At 33.6% G+C, this 25,628-nt stretch overlaps 1 protein-coding gene across 2 annotated transcripts in view; it reads right to left on the bottom strand.

Annotated features, from left to right (window-relative positions):
• The window catches only part of LOC126887254 (putative ferric-chelate reductase 1 homolog), a 139,310-nt gene extending 114,510 nt beyond the window's left edge, over positions 1-24,800 (bottom strand). Inside the window, exon 1 of one of the 2 annotated variants that reach the window (XM_050654669.1) lies at positions 24,607-24,800. The gene's annotated coding sequence lies outside the window, so the exon portion shown is untranslated. The remainder of the gene's footprint in view (positions 1-24,606) is intronic. The other variant, XM_050654671.1, reaches the window with a different exon arrangement.
• Between the last annotated feature and the right edge of the window lie 828 nt (positions 24,801-25,628).

Raw genomic sequence — 25,628 nt, 5'->3', positions numbered from 1 at the left:
CAATGTCAGTTTCGTGAATTTTGGGCCCTATTTGATTTATTTCTTTATAATACAATGGCATTTATATATTTGTTTATTTTGTTTGTATTCATAAGTAGGTACATCATAAAGACTCACCCCTACACATTATTTACATACAACATATATTATTTAGACCTATTATTCTAGTTCACTTTTGTTCAGAAATTTTCTCAAATTACACGATAAAAAATTAAATTCCTCTAATTGACTATTGTATAAGAACAAACAAGAATCTACAACTTTCACTTTTAACCGGTTAACATTTACCGAGTCTATATATCGGCATGCCGATATACTTCGTAATGTCACCTACTTTTTTCAGTATAAACATATGGGTATTGTAACTTTGCTTTATGATATGAAGTCATTTAGGAAACAGTTTAATGGTTACTTCCAATAGGTTTTGACACATTCGTATGTAGATTTTATTACTTCCTTTGAAAAGTTTTCAGAATGTTGAAATTATTATTTTAGTGAGAATATAAGAATTTTTAACTGTTAAATCAGTTTCACTTCTTGAGTCCAAAGCCATAAAGTAAAAAAAAGAATAAGGCATTTAGAACAAAATCGGCTTTTAAATACGGCACCTATCAACTTAAAACCTTTTTGCAGTACGTTCAAGATGACGTCAGGAAAAAAGTCTACAATAGAAAAATGGGTGAAAATGCATAATTACATTTACAGTGCGTAAAATGGACGGGGTCGAGTTCGTTCCCAATGGTAAGAATTTTACCTGAACTAAAAAAGGTAGAGTCCGAATTGGCTCCCATAGACAAAATTTATTTTACCTAAACATGTCGAAAATATCACCCAGCGTTGTCACTTCTTTCAAATTTTCTCTTTTTGTTAGAAACAGGTACCTTCCTAGAAATATCTATGGGAAAGGAGGAAGACCTAACCCTTCGGTCCTAACTTAACTTTCGGGTATTAGAGTGTAGAGCGCAAACCGGCCGATTTCAGGTAAGAGCGCAAAACGGTCGAGCGCATACCGGCCGACACCGATAATTTGTGTTAAAATTGCCACATATGCCAATGTTGAACTAAAACAAACTCTAAAAGTATTTGTCTAAAAGTATAATTTTCCTATAAAAAGTCTATATCACTATGTAAATTTCCTAAGCAGTATAAATATTACACGATTTGGCAACAATGTCTAATGTTTCCGCGATTATATGAGAGCCTACCCGCATTCATGCGGGAGCCAATTCGTACCCTTCTAAAATATACCTGAACGAAGCGGAGCGAACTCGACTTCACCCCGTAAAATGCATCCAAAACTGTATAAACATGGCAAAATCGGTTTTTTATGCACCGGATTTTGTTACTCGGTGGTTTTTTTAGTCACTCGGAGCACCTGGTGCCCAGGGTTACTGTTAAGGCAGGTCATGTTATGATGGAGCTTCGACTGTTTTCGGCACTCAATTGATGCAAAAAGATTACTCGGGGTTTTTGGGGTTGCTGATCACGAATACATCATCAGAACCGACACCCGGAGCACCTGGTGCCCAGGGTTACTGCAAAGGAACGTTATCTTCTGGAGTTTTTTAGTGTTTCAGCACTAAATTCATGCAAACAGATTAGTCGGGGATATTTGGGCGCCATTTTTATCGGCATGCCGATATACTTCGTAATGTCACTTTTTGTACATTTTTAAGAATAAACATACGGATATAGCTTGGCTTTATGATACGAAGTCGTTTAGGAAATAGTTTAATTGCTACTTCCAATAGGTTTTGACACTTTCGTATGCAGATTTTATTACTTCTTTGAAAAGTTTGTAGAATGTCGAAATACTTGTGTCACTTCACGAGTTCAAGGCGATAAAATAAAATTACTATAAAATAAAATAAAAAATTATTATGCTTTTAGTAGTTGTTTTTAGTACTAAATATTTCAATAAATTTTGATTAATCATTAAAGTATTAATTTAAAATATTGTTAATGACTCCTATAATATATCTGCCATATTCTTCATATATTCTCTTGTAGGTGGGGCATTAAAGCAGCAAAAAGCCCAAAATCTACCAAATTTTTACAGTTGGATGCATACCAATGAACCTTTTTCATTCGATTCGTAACAGCCGTAGGAAACTTGTGAACAAAAACGATGATGACGAAATGAAAAAGGAATTGATGAAAATGAGTTCAATTTTATTACTCGGGGGGTTTTTGGGCTCTCTGAATATGAATATCATGACGGTGATGGTCTCCGAGGCACCTGGTGCCCAGGATTGGTCTCGTCTTCTGGAGTTTTATGAAAATTCTATACAAAATCAATGCAAACTCGTTACTCGGGATTTTCGGGGTCGCTGAACACCAATATAACGTCGGCGATGGTCTGAGAGGCACCTGGTGCACCGGATGGACATCATCTCCCGGAGTTTTATGGAAATTTAATACAAAATCAATACAAACTGGTTACTCACGAGTTTTTTAAGTTGCTGAACACTAATATTATGCCGGCGATCGTCTTCGGGACACCTGGAGCCCATAATGGGTCTAATCTGGAGTTTTATGGAAATTTGATACGAAATCAATGCAAACAGGCACAAACTCGTTATTCGGCAGTTTTGGGAACGCTAATTACGAATATCATGACAGTGATGGTCTTCGATGCACCTACATAGTTTTGTGACAAATCGATATAGATCAGTCCAAATTCGTCACTCGGAGATTTTTGCTGAACACGAATATCATGTCGGCGGTGGTCTTTGACGGTGGTACCTCATGAGAAGGTTTAACTGATTCTGTATCGAATTTCCATAGAACTACTGTAAACAAGTCCTCCATAATATTCGTGATCAGCAACTTTAAAAACCACCAATTAACAATTTTGCACACTGATTTTGTGTCTTAATGTTCACAAAACTTCACGAGGTGAGGCCGGTCCTTGTCACCAGGTATTCGTGATCAGCGTCCCCAAAAACCCCTGAATAATAAGTTGGCACTGATTTTGTATAGAATTTTTATAACATTTCAGACGAGGCCATTATGGTCACCAATTATCTAGGATACCATCACCATCATGATATTCGTATTCTACAAGCCCAGAACTCCCGAATAATAATACTTATTTCTCAATTTCCTCGCCTATTGGACTTTCTGATGTTATTTTGTTTAACTTTTATATAGAACGTTTTGGTAGGAGAGCACAAGCGGTGAATTTTGCCTTTATAGTATGGTATAACTAGACCCAAACCCAGACATCCAAAGTGTAAGTTATCCTCCAACACCAAATTGTTTTATATGGTCCACATAATGTTCAGAAAAAAGTAACACCATTTTGAGCGTCGGGTTTTGGGGGAGAGGGGGGAGAAATCCGTAAATTCGTAGTTTTTTACGTTTTTCGTCAATATGTCTAAAACTATGCGGTTTAGCATGAACAACCTTCCATACAAAAATGTTCTACATTAAATTTGAAATAAAAAAGGTCCTATGCATAATCTTTCTAAAATGAACGGTTCCAAAGTTACGGAGGTATTATAATATAATTGGACAAAAAAAGGCCTAACCCAAACATCCAAAGTAAAAGTTTTCCTCCAACACCAAATTTGTCTATATGGTCCACATATTGTTCAGTAAAAAGTTACACCATTTTGAGCGTCCGGTTTGGGGGGGGGGAGATGGGGGAGAAGTCGGTAAATTAGTAGGTTTTTTAAGTTTTTCGTCAATATTTCTAAAACTATGCTTTAGCGTAAACAATGTTCTATACAAAAATGTTCTACATAAAATTAAAAACAAAAAAGGTCCTATACATAATTGTTATAAAATCAACGGTTCCAGAGTTACGGAGGGTGAAAAGTGGAGGTTTTCGATACTTTTTATATTTTTTGGGTAATTTATAATATTATTACTGATGAAAGAAATTCTATTTAGCAGGATTGTGTTTTGTATATAAAATTTGCTATTTCAGTGGCCGATGGTATGTTAGTGATAAGCCCTTGAAGAAACGTCCACCTCACCACCCAAAATCATCATCAATTGCCCAAAAAATATAAACAGTATCGAATACCTCCAATTTTCACCCTCCGCAACTCTGGAACCGTTCATTTTATAAAAATTATGTAAAGGACCGTTTTTGTTTTAAATTATATGTAGAACATTTTTATATAAAACATTGTTTACGCTAAAGCATCGTTTTGGAAATATTGACGAAAATTATAAAAAAACTACTAATTTACCGACTTTTCCTCCATCTCCCCCCAAACCGGACGCTCAAAATGGTGTAACTTTTTACTGAACAATATGTGGACCATATAGAACAATTTGGTTTTGGAGGAAAACTTTTACTTTGGATGTCTGGGTTAGGCCTTTTTTTGGACCAATTATACTATACTACCTCCGTAACTTTGGAACCGTTCATTTTAGAAGGATTATGCACAGAACCTTTTTTATTTCAAATTTAATGTAGAACATTTTTGTATAAAAGGTTGTTCATGCTAAACCGCATAGTTTTAGAAATATTGACGAGAAACTTAAAAAACTACGAATTTACCGACTTCTCTCCCCCCTCTCCCCCCCCCATACCCGACGCTCAAAATGGTGTGACTTTTTTTCTGAACATTATGTGGACCATACAGAACAATTTGGTGTTGGAGGATAACTTTCACTTTGGATGTCTGGATTATGCCATCTTTTGAATCAATTGTATCATACTATTACTCCAGCGCGTCAAAAAAGCACATGGCAAAAAGTTTGTACCCTGTAAAGGTACAATACAATTTTTATAGATAGCGCTATAATCGGAAAAAAACTATTTTTGGAACTGGAAAATTAAATTAAAAAATTGAAAATCCCCACTAAAATGGAAAACCTAACTTTTTTTGGTTTTAGGACCTAATCTTCACAAATCAATAGATGTGACGTTTTAGTACCCCCTGACGTTTTAGTAGGTATTTAACTGCACATTTCACATCCAATGCTCCCCTTCTTCTTCTTCACGTGCCATATCAGAATTATCCAACGTTGGTGATCACCGATGCTCCCCTACTATTTGATATTACCTCATAATCATAGTAATTTAAAAATAAATTTATTAACATTAACATAATAATAATAAAAATAGAGATTTAATATAATAAATACCTACTTTAGATTACAAAATTAGTTTAATACGAACTCTATCTACCTAATTAAAGTACTAAAAGGATACATAGGTATATTTAACTAAAATAAAAAGATAATTGCTTTGTGGTATTTTATAGTAACAAAATATTTTTATTCTGTCGCAGGTATGCAGTCAATAATGCAAAAAGTGGTACAAAGCAAGATTGGTGAAGGGTACGGCCTTCGTGAATTAATTGCTTAAACAGTTATACTACGCTTACGCTACCTAGCACAAGACATACTTACATAACATGATGTAACTTATTAGAGGTAGTGTGGTACATAAAATTCATTTTATTACTCTACATGAGATAATATATCTATTTTTATTAGTCATTCTAAAATCTTAGAACAAGAACATCCGGAAATTATATTAGAAAGAGAAAAATTTTAGACGTAATAGTTCTTATCAATGATTTTAATAATAATAGTATGTAACCCGTGGGAGCATTTGTTTAGTTTATCTTATAAGGCGCCTAGAGAAATTCCCTTCTTCTTCTTCTTTTTCTTCGTGTAGTGCCTATCCGTTTGGAATGTTGGCGACCATCATGACAATCTGTACTTTGCACACGAGGACATGAGATTGGTTTTTTCTGCTGCTCTGAAAAGATTAGTGGTTGTTGTGTTGAACCGTAGATTTTTCAGCCAGGAAATCCTCCTTTCTGGTCCGCGTTTGCCTTCTACTTTTTCCTGTAACATTAGTTGCAGCAGTTCATATTTCTCGCTGTTTCTCATGATGGGATCGAGATATTCGATTTGTGCTAATGTTATTGTGGTTAATAGCTTTTTTCCTTTTTTTATTCCTAATAAGGCGTCCTGGTCAGTAACGTGGTCGGTATAAATAGTCAAGGAAATGAAGCTGAAAAAATGGCAAAACCTCGCAATTTTTTCGTCCAGCATCGATTTGTACAAAAATTTGTGATTAGGCTCATTTCACCCTCTAGTTCATTTTCTATATTGAGCCGTTGTACGCTTTTGATTTTTTAAGGTTGAAAACTACCCCTAATTGTAAAAAATTATTAAATAACATTTTAAACTTTAATATTGTCAACATTTGGTTCCTATTAGTTACATAATGATTGCTTTATGCTTTAAGATATACTATCATAATATTTCAACCCTTAAAACCACCCTTGTTGGAGCTATATATAAAAAATTTACTTATCCTAAAATCCTAAAAGAATGATTTCGGCTTGCATGAATTAACATAAAAATTTGAGATTAGGATTATCTCACCCTGTACTTCATATTCTATATCATGCTTAAGGGCGTTGATTATTTTTAGGGGTGTAAACTACCCCTTATTGTCAAAAATTATATAAAAACATTGTAAACTTTAATATGGGTAAAATTTGGTTTTGATTGGTTAAATAACGATTGTTTTATACTTTAGGATATAATATCATAATATTTCAACCCTTAAAAACCACCCTTAGTAACATTAGAGTTTTTATAAGTAGATATTTTAATAGATCTATACAGAAAAAAAATAGAATTAAAGAATTACAAACACATTTATTTACACAAAAATACGAATTTACAAATATGTACAAATACAAATACAAATAGTTTTTTAGTCATCTTCCAGTATACGAACCGGTTCTGTGGTATTATACATACATTGAAAATTATCCATAAGCGGACTATCCGAATTTTTCGAAAAAAAAATTCGTTTTATAAACATAGCTCCATCATTTTTGGCGTTAAAAAGTTTTTTTCAAAAGTGACTTTGTAGGAGTTTTAAAGAGTTATAAGACTGTGTAAACTAAATTCCGAAACATCCCTTAGTTTTTATTTAGGGTGGGTTTAAAGGGCTCGAATAAGGGGGTGCTTGCTCGTAAATAGAGGTTTTAAACAGCTATATCTCGCTAACTGTTCACTGTAATGAAAATCTATGTACAAAGTAATTTTAGTTATTGAAGAAGCTACAATTTAGTAATCCACCATTTTTTTCGTATCTTCAGTATTTTCGGAGATATTTTGAATAAAAGGTAAAAGTGGGAAATTACAAAAAATTAATTGTTCTTTAAATTTCAATTTTTCTAAAATTAGGCCTTTTACATAAGTCAAACTTCTTGGATGTATTGATAATACAAACATAAAAGGAATTACAGAAAGGTGAAGACCAATTTTTAATTAGAAGGGTAGTTAGGGGGTTATTTTCACTGATTTTTTCATAGAGAACAGCAGGTACCGAATGTTTTTGATCATAAGTCGCTTAGTTTTCAGGCTAGAAACTTTTTGTTTTAAAAGGCGTAACTGTATACTTAAAAAAATATTATTTAAGTTTTCCTCGAAAAATGCAAAGGTTTTCCGTTATTTTACTTTGAATATTTCAAATTATGCATTTGACGAAAAAAGCTAACATTTAACATGCCGTATCTCGGTTTGCATTGGTCTCAAAGGTGTTGCAGAAAAATAATTTGGTTTGGGATACCAAAATATACAATTTTTATATCTACAGTTTTTTTATTAAATGCATATTTTTCGAGGTATTCTCAAAAAACCCTCTAAAAAAGTCGATTTTTTCATCGAAAAACTGTTACTTCAAGCGCGAATAACTCGAAAAATATTAGTTTTATGAAGAAAATGTAAAAAACATTTGTTTCTTAGAATTACTTTTTACATCGATTTATATTGTTAAAAGAGTAATAAAAATTTCCCGCCCTCGAGATGGGGTGGTAACCACTCCCAAGATTTTAGCGTACAGCGGCATGATATAGAAAATGATCCCTGGACTATTCCCTACCTTCTGTGAAAATTTCAAGTAAATCCATGCTGGACGAAAAAATTGCGAGCCAAAATGCTTCATTTCCTCGACTAAAAATATCTTCAGGATTCCACGATAAAGCCACATTATGAAAACCTCAATTTTCTTGCAGGTTGCGTCTGTGAGTCCACGACTCCACTCTGTACAACAATATAGGAAAGATATAGGGTCGTAGTAACCTGATTTTTAGAGAAATTAACAAAATAAGAGCCTTGTTCGTGACACTTTTTGATACAAGTATTTACCAACTGCTTGTGATAAAGAAGTTATATTACGAATTTTAGAATTTTTGAAAAACAAGGTCAGATTCTAAGGGTCGTAGGACATTGTATTTATTTTAATTCGTGTAAAAATAATATCATTACTCCTAGCTCCTACTCAAGAAAATCTGTAAGCCTTACTTGACAGAGTCGTTGAGAGCTGTAAGGAAGCAGATCTGAATCTGAACATAGGGAAAACCAAAATACTCGTAATAAGTAAACAACAGTATATAAAATCGACCATAATAATTATGTAAATACATAGTACCAAACTTAAGCAAGTTGGTCAAACTATTTACCTTGGACCCTAACAACACAAAACATTCCAGGAATGTACTATCAAAGTTCTATTAATATTTGAATGTCCTGGACATTCAATTAACATTCGGTGAACATCTGATTAAATTATTGGTGTAATGTTACCACAAGACATTCTACGAACATACTACCAATGTCCTATATTTTAAGAGATGCCATCTACTATTTAATTTGCGTTCATTTTCAAATTTGCCGCGCGTGTATCTAGGTAGGGTCGCGTGGTCATCACATTTCATAACCTAAAAATTTCTGATTTGAGTTTGATGGAAAATGGAAATTAGTGGCTTTTTTGCTGTCCTGTCTGTTAGTTTTGCTCTGGCTGGATCTATTTTGTTTAAACAATTATGTAAGCATTATAAAATCCGTTTTCAATTTTCTTTATTTTTTATGAAACGAATTTTAAATAGTACCTATTTCTTTTTATTTTTAATTGTAAAGAATAGAAAAATTACCATTCATTTTAATTTTTTTAGAATCAGCTGAAAGTGGTCTACAAAAAAAACAGGAAGGATACGTATAGTTTGAAAGGCAAAAGAAAGATATAAAAAGTGTATTGGCTAGTGTTGGAAGAAACTCCACATTGTGGATGCATAATAAGTTATTACTTTATAAACAAATATTAAGACCTGTATGGACTTATGGATGCCCACTATGTGGGTGTACTAGACCAAATAATATAAAAATTATACAAAGATTCCAGAACAAAATACTGACAAATATTGTAGATGCACCTTGGTATATGACAAGGGTGATCTCCATAAGGACCTAGAAATGGAACCTGGATATAATCATCAAGAAGATGGCAGGAAGTCACGAGCAACAACTTCATAACTACAAGAATATTGAGGAAATCCAGCTCCTCGATACCACTGGGCAAACTAGAAGATTGAAGAGGACAAAGCCTTTTAAACTAGTTTGAGTGATAGGTGATAGTGAAAAGCAGAGCATAGTGCTTATGTGCCTGTGTATGTTAGGTTGCGTTCACAACGGAGACCAAAGGATGGTTTCCTAGCCTAGAGCATGGTATTCATATTCGTGAATTCTCGCATTTAAAATAATGTATTTATTTTACCTGGCGATCGAAACTATATTATCGATATCTATGTAAAATAAATGCATTATTTTAAATGCGAGAATTCACGAATATGAAGAGTACGATACATTGTAATGTGCAATAAAAATGTTTATATTTATCAAGGATGTATTATTTGTTATGGCCACATATTATACTTCTGGTATATCGTCGCTGATGTGACAATACCTCCTATCTGATTTTTCATGAATTTTGTAGGAGACGAAAAACCATTTTTAGGGTCATCTGCTGTTTTTACATGTAAATTTTGACATGGTTTGTAGTAAATAGATAGTTGAATTTACTACAAAACATGTCAAAAAATATCATATGAAAACAGGAGGTGACTGTAAAAAAAAGTTTTAGTCTCCCTTACAAAACTCATGAAAAAACAAATCGGAGGTATTATGTCACATCAGCGACTATATCCAGGGAATGTCTAATAAATGTACTGTGAATGTCCAACGAACATTCGTAGAATGTTCCAACAAGACATTCAAGGAATATTTAAAATGCTGACACAGGACTTTCCTGGGACATTAAGGGGACGTTCTTGTGCTTTTGAGGACATTCCAGGAATGTTCTCAATGTCCTGTGTGTACATTCTAGGAACATACATGGAATGTTTGGTGTTATTAGGGGATATCAGTTAAATTGTAACGCAGAGAGTCACTGTAAAATTAGATCCAGAATTTAGCAGGACAGAACTGCTTTAAGTTATTATGTAACAGAGACCTAACATTGGCATTGTGGATCCGCCTACTTCTTTGCTACGTGTTCTCGGTGTTGACTCTGAATAAAAGTGATCTAAATCGCCTTGAGGCTTTTGAAATATGGTGCTATAGAAAAAATTTTAAAGTATCTTGGGTGAAAAAGATTCGACACTCTACAATATTAGAACATCTCAGTAAGAATGCTGAGTTACTGAGACAATAAAAAGCATCAATAAGAAAAAGTTGGAGTACTTTGTACATGTAGCAAGAAGAACCAAATAAACGTTTCTACAAAATATAATGCAAGAGAAAATAACAGCAAATACAGTCCAAGTCGAAGAAAGTCGGGTTGATAAACTTGAGAGGTTGCAATGAATAGAATTAAGATTGCTACGATGGTAACGAACATTCTGAAAGGACAGAAAGGAACACGAGTACACGAAGAAGAAGACATTCATATATGAAGAGTACAGGGGAAAAACAAGGAATGTCACTTTTTCATGAATTTTGACTTTTCTCGCCATGTGCTAGCAAGAAAAGAGTACTGACTATCGATTCAGAACAATAACCAGAAAGATCATCATCATCAATGGTGCTACAGCCCTATGAAAGAGCCTCGACCTTCCCAAGTCTATTACGCCAGTCAGTCCTATCCATTGCCAACCGTTGCCAGTTTGCTGCGCCTATTTTTCTCCCATCCTCATCTACACCATCTTTCCATCTAAGTTTTGGCCTACCCCTATTTCTACTTCCCACAGGTTGTGACATAAGGATTCTTCTAGGAGGGTTGTTATGCTGTGATCTTGCTAGATGTCCTGCATATCTTAGTCGTCCTATTCTTATAAGAGATACTACGTCTTCTCCACCAAATATATGTTTATATCTGTGATATACCTCATAGTTGTACCTCCTCCTCCAAATACCATTTTCACAGATGCCACCGAATATGCCTCTCAGGATCCTTCGTTCAAATATAAGCAGAAGGTTTTCATCTGCCTTGGAGATGGTCCATGTCTCCGATCCATATGTCAACACTGGTTGTATAAGGGTTTTGTATATGGTTATTTTTGTTTTTTGGCTTAAGTTTCTGCTTCTCATATGTCTACTCAGTCCAAAATAGCATTTGTTCGCTAGGATTATCCTTCGCTTGATTTCTTCTGTCATGACGTTTTCCTTGGTGATCAGGGAGCCCAAGTATGTGAATTTGTCCACCACTTCAAAGGTAGAGTTATCAACAGAGAATTGGTGACCGATGTTTATGGCTCTATTGTTGGGTGTTGATGCCACCATCTTAGTTTTCTCCTCGTTTACTGTCAGGCCCATATTTTTTGAGGCATTTGAGAAGGTGGTATACATTTCTTCTAGTTTGCGTGTTGTGCGGCAACTAGGTCCACGTCATCGGCATATGCCAAAATTTGGGATGATTTATTAAAAATATTTCCTCTGTTGTCTATTCGGGCATCTCTGACCGCCTTTTCCAGAGCTATGTTGAAGAGGAGACACGCCAGCTCATCTCCCTGTCGCAGCCCAATATTCGTTTCAAACGCCTGTGATTGTTCGCCCTGTATTTCGACTTTGCAAACGACTTTACGCATTGTATCCTTAACCAATCTTATCAGTTTGTCAGGGATGTGGAATTCATCCATGGCTTCATACAATTTATTTCTTAGGACACTATCATAGGCCGATTTAAAATCTACGAAAAGATGGTATGTGTCGATATTGAATTCATTGGTTTTTTCCAGTATTTGTCTTAGCACAAAGATCTGGTCTGTTGTTGATCGACCAGGCCTAAAACCACTTTGATATTCTCCAAGAAGCTCCTCTGAATATGCACTTAGGCGACCATATAAGATGCTCGAAAATATTTTGTAAGCTGTATTAAGGAGGGTTATTCCCCTATAGTTTCTACATTCCAATTGATCACCCTTTTTGTGTAGCGGGCAAACGATTCCAAGACACCACTCTTCCGGGATTTGTTCCTCATTCCAGGCTCTTAGTATTATTTTATGTATTTGATTAGTCAGGGTAGCACCTCCATATTTAATAAGTTCCGCGGATATACCATCACTTCCTGGAGATTTATTATTTCTTAGGTGTTTTATTACATCCCGTACTTCTTGAATTGCCAGAAAGATCAGTCTATATAAATTTTTTATAAATTTCTATCCAGGCGAAGGACCAGGATTGTCCTTACGCCGCTGGATAAAAATAAGGAATGTTAGCAGTTTTTTGGTGCATTATTAAATTAACAAGTTAATATAGATTAATATTATATTAATATTATAGACTAATAATTGCTAGAATTATGCTAAAAATCTCCTAAGTAGTTTTTAGATATCATAAGAATTAAACCTTTATTGGTGTTTATCTCAATATGTATAAAATGTGACATTCCTTGTTTTTCCCCTGTACTCTTCATATACATTTTGTTTATTACATAATTCTTATCATCAAAATCAAAAGCAATTGTTAGGTACCTGTATAGGTCTTGGGAAAATACATAATTACATTACTAAATAACTAAGCTATAATTTGGTAGTGAATATTTTTATCAATTCTAACTATTCTAAAATATAGGTTTAAGCACCCACTATCATTTTTGAATAAATTGGCATAAAAATATTGTAAACAAATGACTAATCCATATAGTTATTGCTAAAAATACGAGGCATAATTATCAAATAAATACAAAAAAATAAGAGAAGCAAAGGAATATTGATTGAATGAGAAATTCTGTGGAATAGAAAATATACAAGGATACATTCAATCAATATTCCTTTACTTCTCTTATTTTTTTGTATTTATTTGATTTCTCTGCGTTTCTTGGCACATATTCTTGTGTTTAAGTTTTAGTAATCCTTCTGTTTTACATTAAGTGTATTTCATCGATCATCCGTCTGTTTTCATTCCTGGCTTTTGTTATTTTCATATTTGCTTATTTGTAATATATTGTCTTTTAAGTTTTTTCATTGAATATTTGTATCCCGACCTTTTCTGTTATTATTTGCCGCTGGTAATAGTCATTTTATATACAGGGTGTAACAAAAATACAGGTCATAAATGAAACCACATATTCTGGGACCAAAAATAGTTCGAATGAACCTAACTTACCTTTGTACAAATATGCACACAAAAGAAGTTACAGCCCTTTGAAATTACAAAATGAAAATCGATTTTTTTGAATATATCGAAAACTATTAGAGGTTTTTTGTTGAAAATGGACATGTAGCATTCTTATGGAAAGAACATCTTAAAAAAAAATATAATGAAATTTGTGCACCCCATAAAAATTTTATGGGGGTTTTGTTCCCTTAAACCCCCCAAACTTTTGTGTCCGTTCCAAATAAATTATTATTGTGATGCCATTAGTTAAATTCAATATTTTTAAAACTTTTTTGCCTCTCAGTATTTTTTCGATAAGGCAGTTTTTATCGAGTTGCGGCTTCTTTTTTAATATGTTTACATAAAAATTTTATGAGGGTTTTGTTCCTTTAAGCCCCCCAAATGTTTGTGTATGTTTCAATTAAACTATTACTGCGGTACCATTAGTTAAACAAAGTGTTTTTAAAACTTTTTTGCCTCTTTGTATTTTTTTGATAAAGCATCTTTTCTCGAGATGTGGCTTCTTTTTTAATATGGTTCAAAATATACTTAAAAATGTAAATCATAAATAAATTTTCATATTATAGGTCTGGATCCCGCGTATGAAAAAAAAGTTGATTAATAGCAAGTTGAAAATTTGTTAATAGCTTAAGGGTGTCTTGTTGGATAAACTTTGATATATGGAAACACTGTAACAGGGGCAGTTTTAATTGTGGAACAGGTTAAAAATTTGGAACGGTCAGACCACGAAAACGGCACCTTTATTTTGTCCGACAGAATAGACTTAAACTCTCCGAACAGAGATTAAACTCTCATGCAAAAATCAGACTGCTATTTATCACCTGTCATAATTCCTGTAATTTGACAAATTTTACATGTTCCACTCATTAAAACGTCCATTTGGTGATAAATAGCAGTCTGATTTTTGCATGAGAGTTTAATCTCTGTTCGGAGAGTTTAAGTCTGTTCTGCCGGACAAAATAAATGTGCGGTTTTCGTGGTCTAACCTTTCCAAATGTTTAACCTGTTCTACAATTAAAACTACCCCTGTTCCAGTGTTCCCATATATCAAAGTTTATCCGACTAGACACCCTTAAGCTATTAACAAATTTTCAGCTTGCTATTAATCAACTTTTTTTTCATACGCGGGATCCAGACCTATTATTACCAAGTCTCCGTAACCGTACTTTACCATATACAAATATGTGGTGGATTTGACAAATATTCAAATATCTCGATAAAAACTGACTTTTGAAAAAAGTAATAGGAGACAAAAAAGTTTTTAAAAATTTGTGTTTAACTAATGGCTCTACAATAATAATTAAATTGGAACGTACACAAAAGTTTGGGGGGTTTAAAGGAACCAAACCCCCATAAAATTTTTATGGGGTGTCCAAATTTCAATATAATTTTTTCTTAAAATATTACTGCCATAAGAATACCACATGTCCATTTTCAATAAAAAATATTTAATAGTTTTCTATATATTGGAAAAAATCGATTTTCATTTTGTAAGTTCAAAGGGCTGTAATTTTTTTTCCGTGCACATTTGTACTAAGGTAAGTTAGGTTCAATCGAACTATTTTTGGTCCCAGAATATGTGATTAAATTTATGACTTGTATTTTTGTTACACCCTATATGTCTTTTAAATGTAAATTTTCTTTCTCTGTTTCGAAGTGTAGGATGTGTTGTATTTATTTTGGCTCTGTTCAGGTTGTTTTAGATTTCACCTGAATTCAGCACAACAACAACTTGATTGTAATAAAAATCTACGTCAACACCCAGATACGTCTATGCGAATTTAATATAATTTATGTATCTTCTTTCTATCATTTATGGTCTCTCTAGTTTCTTATGATTTATTTTCTGCATCCTGAGGCGATTTCCAGTATATTGTTGATGGAAGCTTGTATAATCTGTTTGATTATTACCAAATTAAAAATTAAATTAATCAAATTGTGTATATCTAAATAAATTCTTGTCACAAACTGAACCATGTCGTTTATGATACAATTCACAGTCCCAACCTAATTGCCAATGTCCGCCAAATCTTTTATTGCACTTTGTGGAGGTTAACTACTTTTGTCTGTTTCCCTGTTTCAAAACCTTCGACTAATGAGCAATACAATTTTAACCATTCCATTGGTTTTTTAGTATCCTTCAGCACTTGAAACTTTCACTTTTCACTAGAGGAACACGATTAGTTCATGTAAGCTAAAAAAACAGAAAATAAACTTTAGAGGTAAAATCGGAACTTAAATTAATATTAACGTCTTAATATATATTTATGAAAGTTTACTGCTGAAAAGCACTCGTATATATCGCCAATAGGTACACCGAAAGTAAAATAAATTCGTATTCTACCACAGTATGATACACAGATTTAAAAACTCCTTATGTGAGAAAATATATACAGATTTAAAAACTCCTTATGTGAGAAAATATATACAGATTCACTATTAGAAGACAAACAAAAATAAACGACAGCTACATAGATTCATCAACATCAATCAGCCAATTGCGTCCACTACTGGACGTAGGCCTCCCTCAGTGCTTTCCAGTTCTGGACTACTACTACTATCATTGTTTGATTTGCGTGTACAGATATAATGCTATGTGGAAATGAGATCAATGATTGTCCCCGTTTAGGATTTTGTCCTCTTCAGGGTTTGTAGTGAATGTATAGTGTTGGCAGCAAAAGCAAACAGTCCGAAAAACACACTGGGGCAAGCGCCGTGTCCTGGTGTTTTTGGATCCTGGGTTATGCCGGACGGTGGTGTCCAGAAGGCTAAGAAGTCAACAGAGAAGAAAGTTTGATGGATTGTTGTTGGTTCCATAGACATTTACGTGTACTGTCCGTGCTTTGCTCTCGACCAGTCTCCCTAGAAACTATATTTCTGGACCAGATTATGTGTCTTTTTAAAAAAGTGTACATTGCATACAGTTTGTTCTTTTTATTTACATTTTAGGCCCAGAAAAACCAATTTTTTTTTAAATTCGTCTGGTCCAACTGCTTTATCTTTTTGGTTTTTAAGTGCTTTAGCAAATTGTTCGTTTTTGATATTTTGGTGAACATTATTAGTATATTCGGTTAATAAACAGCAGTAGTAATACCGAGTAGCACATAAGGCGAGGAAGAAGAAAATGTTGGGAAGAAATACTATTAAAAATTTCCAATCAGGTTTAAAAGCAATTTGTTCTTATTCGGATAATACAAAAGTTCATTTTAACTTTGTTGTTTACCTGATTACAGGTGGTATGTAAATTTGAGACCCCATTAATATTTATACTATTACTAAGACTTTTTTCTTCCGCTATTGATAAGGTGTCAGTAGGAGTTTAAAAGTCAATGTGCTCCTTAAAATATAATAGACTAGGAGGTATCCGTTTTGGGTTGGGTAAATCGTGATCCTATTTTTTTGCTTTAATCGCTAAACATTAGATATGATAATTTCACTATGCGGACACTTCAAAAGGTGGGCTAATTTTTTATTAAACAATTTGTGAAAAAAATTAGAAAAAGTCAGTTTTTTCTGGTTCTTGTTGCCATATCTCGACAGCTGTCCATTTTAGAAAGCTTTTTGTGAAGTCAAAAAAGCGATTTATTTCAAAATTATGCAGAGCCAACAAAAAAAGTTGTAAATTCTTGAAAATTGTTGTACATGTAAAAGGGCATTCAGGCATTCAAATAAAATTCGAATTATTGAACTCCATTGAATCGGAGAACCTATGGAATTTTTGAAGTTATACTGCTTTAGGCGCGATTGAGAGTGAATTTTTATTATTCTGGGCGCATGCGCACACATACAGTATGGAGTTAGTTGCTAATCTTTCAAGTTATGTATGTATCAGCGCAAATAAGGTATTGTCCTTTTCATGAGCATTTTTCAGTGCGTAACAAATGATAGGAAAAAGGGTAAGTCCGTGATAATACACATTTATGACATTTATTCTAACATGACATTTTAGTTCAATCTGACAGTTGTCACTTTTTATTTTCAATTTGGAATAAAAACAAATCAAATGTGTTTCTTGCATTTATAAAATGGTATTTTCTTTGATTTGTATAGTCTTATAAATTATACAGATTATATTTGTAATATTATTATCTAATTAAAAAAAAATATTTTTTTATTATGGCGCCATCTATCGACAACTAGAAGAACTAGAATAAATGTTGTAAATGTCTGTAATCACGGACGTGCCTTTTTTTCTGTCACATACAATTTAATGCGTCAGAAAGAAATCGAAAAACTGTGACGCACTGAAAGATGATCATGAGAAAAATAATATGAAAAGAATATATATTAGTGTTTTAAGTAAATATATTATTTATTATAATTTTTGTGTCTTGGGATTTGTCTTCCTCGGAAGTAAGATAATAAGTAGCTAGTAGCTATTATAACGTCTTTATACTTCACTTGATCTATTTGTTACCGTGATTTGTAATTATGTCCGAGATGTCACGTAAACAGAGCGATGATGTCTTCGTTAGTAGAGCATTCGACCACAGATCGAGTGGTCCCGGGTTCGAATCCGGAGGGTTCATATTTTTTTTAATTTTTGGTATTATTTTAATAAAAAAATTTGAAAGTGGTAGGTAAGTATTTAAATTAGTTTAATATTTAAATAAAATACAAATGAACTGTTTAGTATATTTATTTCGTTGAAATTATATAATAAAAGTGTAACCTTTTACATGCGTACAAAGTACACACACATTCTTTTTTTTTTAACAAAGAGGAGGGTGAATATGTAAAGATTGTGTTGCTTAGTCCTTATTTATGCCCATTAGTCTTTGATACGGTAACAGATAAACTACAGGGTAACATTCCCTGGTGCTTAGTGTATACTGATGATGTAGTGTTAGTAATAAATAGTGAAATCGAAAAACAAACTGACGCAGTAGAGTCAGGCTCTTGAGGAAAAAGGTTTAAAACTTAGTAGGTACGAGGTGGAGTTACTTCAAATAAAAAGAAATCTTTCGATGGTGAAATGATTATAAAAAGTAATAGTTTTAACTATCTAGGATCGGTATAACAGACTAATAAGGAAATAGATGGCGATGCGTGCAGTATAATTAGGTTGGATGGACTAAGTGGAAGGAAGTGAATGGTATGTCAGTAAAGTGGATTGACGTTGATATGATCCAAGATACAGTGGAACCTCGATTATCCATCAGGGCACCGGACCAAGGGTATGACGGATAATTGAAAAGACGGTTAATAGAACATTAACAAAACTTAATTGATCAAACGACTAAGTGACAAAATCTATGTTCGAATTTGAATCAAATTTAATTACGGCGACACACAGATATTGACTGTAATAATTACTAGTGCTGTGCATTTTTATTTTCGTCTTGCGATTCTAAAAATAGAACTCTAAAAGCACGGTATCATTTATCACCTTTTTAAATTGAAATTTAATCCAAAAGCCCTGAATAAGAACAAAAATTATTTAATTGGAAAGAAATCCTTTGTAAAAGGTATAAAATTTTTTTTTATTAAAAATCCCTTAAAAGGGCTACATCACAACAAAACGATTTCGATTTTTTTAAAAAATCATCATCAGTGTTCGATAAACTGGATACTAGCTGAGCCACAAAAGAAAAATATCTGGGTAAAAACCCTTTACATAAAATATAGATGCCTTAAAAGTGCATACTTCAATAAAAAGGCCTGTGATGGTCACATGGCAAACAGGATAATGCCCTAAGGTAAAGTATACAGGTTTACCTTAGGGCATTATCCTGTTTGCCATGTGACCATCACAGGCCTTTTTATTGAAGTATGCACTTTTAAGGCATCTATATTTTATGTAAAGGGTTTTTACCCAGATATTTTTCTTTTGTGGCTCAGCTAGCATCCAGTTTATCGAACACTGATGATGATTTTTTATAAAAATCGAAAACGTTTTGTTGTGATGTAGCCCTTTTAAGGGATTTTTAATAAAAAAAAATTTTATACCTTTTACAAAGGATTTCTTTCCAATTTTGTGATTGATGGTATACAGCCAACTACAGGAAAAATTTTTCTTTTCCTTGTAGATTTTAAAAATTATTTACATAAAAAATGAGGTGGTGGCATAACTGCACGTGTACATTTCAACGAATTTCATTTGGCTTATCGCAATGCTCAAACAAAATGAATCGATGACTAAATTTTTACTTATGTAGTCAATATAACTTATGTAGGTATGGACCCTGACGGTTAACAGAGGTGACGGATAATAGAGAGACGGATAATCGAGGTTCCACTGTAGAAACTTATGGAGAAATGTAATTAGGGAAGCCGACCGCACATAGGGATAAAGTCAAAGAAAATGATGATAATGACGATGACCAAGTCCTCTATTTAATTTTAGTTCTTTTCTTAGCGCTCATTTTATTAAAAAAAACATTTTGTGTACATAATACACCATGTACTATCAGTTATGGTAAACAATTTGTTGTTTTCAAATTAAAATTATTTACAACAAGGACATGGGAATAGTTAACTTTACTGTGAATAGATAATAAATAAGTAATTAAAAGATAATGGCCCAATTTGGAAAATGTTCATGCATGCCACTGGTAAGGTTATCGAATATTATAAAAAAAGAAACAATTTATGGTAAATGTTAAGTTAGTTATTATAAATTTGAATATACTTAGATCATGTAGGTATTAGCATAAAAAAAATGGTTAGATTTAAAAATAGATATGGATATAGAAATAACTAATGTACGCTAGCGCTAAAATTTGGAATAAAATTATTAATAAAGTTTAGAACTAGTCCTGTCGCCAGGGGGGGTACAACGGCCTCCTTTATTCAGATGGACTTACCCAAGTTTTTTTTATGTATTTTGACCCGTAGAACACGAATTTTTTGGGTAACAGTTGATCCGGATGTCGATAAGATTGTTATAAACAAAGAACTTAAGGAATTACATAACAGCGATTTCTCGCAAAACAAAACATTTTTTTGTATTTTTTGGGTCATTCTAAGTAAAAAATGTTCTGGAAAGTTTTTTCGTAGGATGCATAGTTTTCGAGATAACCGCTGTTAAAATTTAAAAAAATCGAAAAGTTGCAATTTTTGAACCCGAATAACTTTTGATTTAAAAATAAAATAGCAATTCTGCTTACAGTATTTAAAAGTTCAAGTCAAATTATATCGGTTTTTATTATTTGCATTGCTAAAAATTTATTTTTTTATTGGTAAACAAAGCTGTAAACACATAGTGTTTCCCTACCTAATACATGCGTTTTAATACATCCTACGTAGATATTGCCTCGCTTGCACTTGTACCTACCCTACCTACTTGTTCGATTTTAAATGAGAAATCATTGAAAACATCACTCACGCACTAGGTGTTTATTACTGTTTATAGCTTTGTTTAGGAATAAACAAATTAATTTCTAGCAATGCAAATACTCAAAACCGATATAATTTGACTTGAACTTTCAAATGCGGTAAGCAGAATTGCTATTTTATTTTTTAATCAAAAGTTATTCCGGTTCAAAAATTGCAATTTTTCGATTTTTTGGAAGTTCAACCGCGCTTATCTCGAAAACTATGCATCCTACGAAAAAACTTTCCAGAACATTTTTTGCTTAGAATGACCCAAAAAATACAAAAAAATGTTTTGTTTTGCGAGAAATCACTGTTATGTAATTCCTCAAGTTCTTTGTCTATAACAATCTTATCGACATCCGGATCAACTGTTACCCAAAAAATTCGTATTCTACGGGTCAAAATACATGAAAAAAACTTGGGTAAGTCCATCTGAATAAAGGAGGCCGTTGTACCCCCCCCCCCTGGCGACAGGACTAAACCCTAAAGGAAATGAAAAACAATACGGCTCCGAGAGACAACCAAATAGGAATAGAAGCTGCTGCTAAAGTAGAAGGCAAGAAATTGCTGGAAGTAGTAACTGAACTATTTAACCTTTTAACCTATGTCTTAACCAAGGCATCCCAAGATACAGCTCCTGGAACGAACAATGGCGGGTGACAAACGCTGTCGTCGCGTCGGTTGTACGTACACCCACCTAAACTGTATGCAGAGAGGATGTCTCTCACAGGTATTTAAAATGGTTAACTTTTGTTAAAGGGCCATTATTGACAATTAGTTGCATAGGGCCGACGTCTTGTTTGCTAACCACAAGTAACTTTGTCTTTGTTGTGTTTATGCCAAGTCCGTTATTGGAGCATTTTCTACTAACTCGATCTATAAGGAATTGAAGATCTTCGATACTTTCAGCCATGATCGTGGTGTCGTCTACGTATCTGATGTTAATAGTTTCTCCCCCGATTCGAACTCCTCATTGCCCTTCCAAGGCTTCGTTAAAAATTATTTCTGAGTATACGTTAAACAAAGTTGGGAATAACACACAACTCTGTCTGACACCTCTTTGAATGCAAATTTTGTCTGTCTCTTTGCCATCTACCAGAATAAAAGCTTCTTGATTCCAATATAGTTGTAAAGGTCTCAGATCTTTATCATCTATTCCAATAATTTCTAGTTATTCAAACACCCTATCACGTTGAACCCTATCAAACACCTTCTCAAAATCTATAAAGCAGACTAAATTGGTTTATGTACTTCCCATGACCGTTGAAGTAATGTTAACATTGAGAACAAAGCTTCCCTTGTTCCCAATCCTTCTTTGAAACCGAATTGTTGAGTTCACATTGAAATTTAGTATAGTCCCTACAAAATGGAACAATGCAATTACTATCATAGTAGGTACACAAAAAATGTGATATTATCAGACCTAGAGAATTATAAACTGATACGTCTGCTGTCACATCTCTACAAATGGTTTACCAAAATCATCACAAAACGCTTAGAACATAAATGAGATTTCTATCTGCCTAACGAGCAAGCTGATATTAGGAAAGGTTATGGAACGAATGATTACGAAAAATGTTTTGAATATAATAAATAAATTTAGTTGATTATCATCGAGTTCAAAAAAGCTTTTGATATCGTGGAATTACCGGCGGTATTAAGAGCATTGAAACAAAAGCGAGTAGACTGTAGATACACAAATTTTATAAAACATATACAACAACGCCACAACATCTGCTAAACTCCATGACTTTACCGATAAATATAGAATTGAGCGAAGAATTACATAGGGCGACATAGTCTACCAATAATTATTTACTGCAGCTCTGGAATATGCATTTAAAAAACTGGATTGGGCTAAAAGGAAAATAAATATTGATAGTGAATATTTGCGTCACTTGCGCTTTGCAGATGACATTGTCATTATAGCCAAGAGTTTAAATGAAGTTCACAAAATGATGGAAGAACTAAAACAGGCAATAGAACAAGTAGGCCTGAACATCAACTTTCAAAAAATTAATACATTACCAATTTAGATGCAAGTGATATTATGAGAGTAGGCGGGCATGAAGTACATCAGGTTTTTAGCTATATCTATTTAGGGCATGAAATTAGAATAGGAAAAGACAATCTAACTTGTGAAATTCAGCTTCGTATAAGCTTGGAATGGGCAGCATTTGGCAAAATCCGATATATTCTAAAAGAAACGCTACTAATATTCTTGAAGACACAAAATTACAACAAATGCATCTTCTTCTTCTTTTGCTCTTTAATTCGTCCAATTTTGAACATAGGCTTCCCCCAGTTTCCTCCATTCGCTTCTGTTTCCAGTGCGTTCCTCCTATCTGTTTAATGTCGTGTCCCCATCTCATCTGCGGTCATCCTCTTGCTCTCTTTTTTGTCCATGGTCTCCATTGTTATATCGTGGTATTCCACCTATTGTCCGTTTGTCTGGCGTTATGACCTGCGCTGCGAAGCTCTATTTTAGCCCAGCTACATATATATTTTCCTGCGTCTTTGACTTTTGTTTTATTTCTTACCCAGTTGTTTTGCTTTTTGTCTGTTAATTTTACTCCTAACATTGCTCTCTCCATGGCTCTTTGTGTCTTTATTATTTTATCCATGTTTGCTTTGGTCAAGGTCCATGTTTGGCATGCGTATGAGAGAATTGGGACTGGTCAAACACTCTTGTTTTTAAGTATTGTTGTATTTTTTTATTCTTTAGGACCCATTTTAATTTCTCAAATCGTGCCCAGGCTAATCTGACCCTTATTTTTACCTCCGCTGTTTGGTTTTTCTTATTTATTTTTATTATCTGTCCCAAATATATATAATCATTAACAGCTTCTATTGTGGTGTTGTTTAGTATTTACGTTTCTATTATCTTATGTGTTTGACATTGTTTTTGTTTTGGCAAAATTCATTTTTAGACCTATTTGTTCGAATTCATTTGTTAATTCGGTTAGCATGGTTTGTAGTCCTTCAAAACTTGATGCTATTATTACTACATCGTGTGCATATCTTAGGTGGTTTAGTTTCTTTCCATTTATGTTTATTCCCATGTTTGTCCATTCCATTGTTTCCAAAACAATGAAAACAATGGTTTTCAACCAAATGCACACTGCCAGTAATAACATATGGTTTAGAAACCATAACTTTGACTAAACATTCTACAAATAAATTGAGAATAATCCAAAGAAAAATGGAAAGAGCAATGTTGGGAATAACAAGAAGAGATAGGGTACCAAATAGGATAGTGAGAGAGAGGACTAAGTGACAGATATCATAGAAAAAATTGCACAAACCAAATGGAGATGCTGGACATGTAGCACCTTTAAATGATCATAGTTGGACCAAAAGACCCATAGAATGCAGACCTAGAGAAGATAAAACACACCGAGGTAGACCACCAAATAGATGGAAGGATGACTCGAGAAAACAGTGGGAATAAATTGGATGCGGAAAGCACAAGATAGAGAACAATGGATTGAAAGAATTTGGAGGAGACCTATATCCAACAGAGGATGCAGGAGGTTGAGGAATAATGATGATTAAATGATGTCACTGGACGTGGACAGTCTCCTGCAAGTCTCTTGTAATTTAATTAAACAATTCACTATAATCATATTATAAATTGTAAATAAATTGGATGTTAAAAACAATTATACTAAAATCATCCTAAATACAGTCAAGTTCACCAATTAAGATGACATACTTAAGTTTGGATTTCACTGTATTATGTACGGCAGTTCTGGCCGGGCTAAGCCTTTCCCATCTGTGTATAATCTCGCGGATTCATTCATTACAAATAAAAATTAGAAAGTACGACCCAAACATAAAATCCATCACAATCTAGCATGATATCATCATGACTAATCAACTTTAATGAAAAAAGTACTTTACCTACTATTTCCTCTTAGTTCTAGCGATAACAGAAACTGAGAACATCCATTAACACACAAAAACACTGAAAATAGCACAAGCGCACCTGAATTCACGCGAGATCACTTTACGGTAGACTTAGCAGTACCGTCGAGGTTTCTGGTAGTACTTACGAATACGAATACGAAGCGAACAGGTACCACCGCTGATACTCTCGCATTCTTCTCGCAGTTTCTTATTAGCGTGCTCCTATTGGTCGCCAAGGTCGACAGGTGTGACGTCAACTAGCTAAGACAGCGTGAGGAAATAGCTTGGCTGTTAGATTTTCTTTCCTAGGCGAAATAGAAACATGATTTTCGGTTTAAAGCAATCTGGGATAGAACATAAGGTACAATGTACAATTATGGGTTAGGTACCATTTTTTTATCTTAACTGTCGTTGCTACAGCATTGTTTCATTTTTAATTTTTCTGCAGCAACAGCATATTTTTGTATTTTCATAAAAAGTGTGACTAAAGTACTGTCATCTATAAGAACTTGGAATGTGGTACAAATTTAGTCTACAAACTCGGAATTACGTAAAAAGATAGCGAGAATGTTAAAAAGAAAATGGAGAACTGATGATGAAAGACGATGACTGAACTTCTGCAGGAATAACAAACTTAGAAAAACAAAACATTTTGTGACTAAACAGACCAATTAATTCAATATCACACGTGGACAAAGAAGTATACTAGATTATGTTGTAATAAAAAGAGATATACATAATATGTACAAAAAAATAAAACGAAAGATGCCTCAGCTTAACAGAGTAGGTAGCGATCACAGTCTACATAGTATTATACAGGATGTCCCGAAAAGATTGGTCATAAATTATACATATAATAAAAAGGGAACACTGACAGAGCGTCTCAAAACAGATGGACCACGACTTCTACTAAGGACAAAAAGAATTATGAAGAATGGTTAGAGAACAAAGAAAAGAGATAAACAAACTAATAAGAACGATACGCATACAAAAGGAAACATGGGCAGACTACTTTC

This window comes from Diabrotica virgifera, chromosome 6 (assembly GCF_917563875.1).
Source record: "Diabrotica virgifera virgifera chromosome 6, PGI_DIABVI_V3a".
In the NCBI taxonomy this organism is placed as follows: Eukaryota; Metazoa; Arthropoda; class Insecta; order Coleoptera; family Chrysomelidae; genus Diabrotica; species Diabrotica virgifera.
This window is presented reverse-complemented; position numbering and strand designations above follow the sequence as displayed.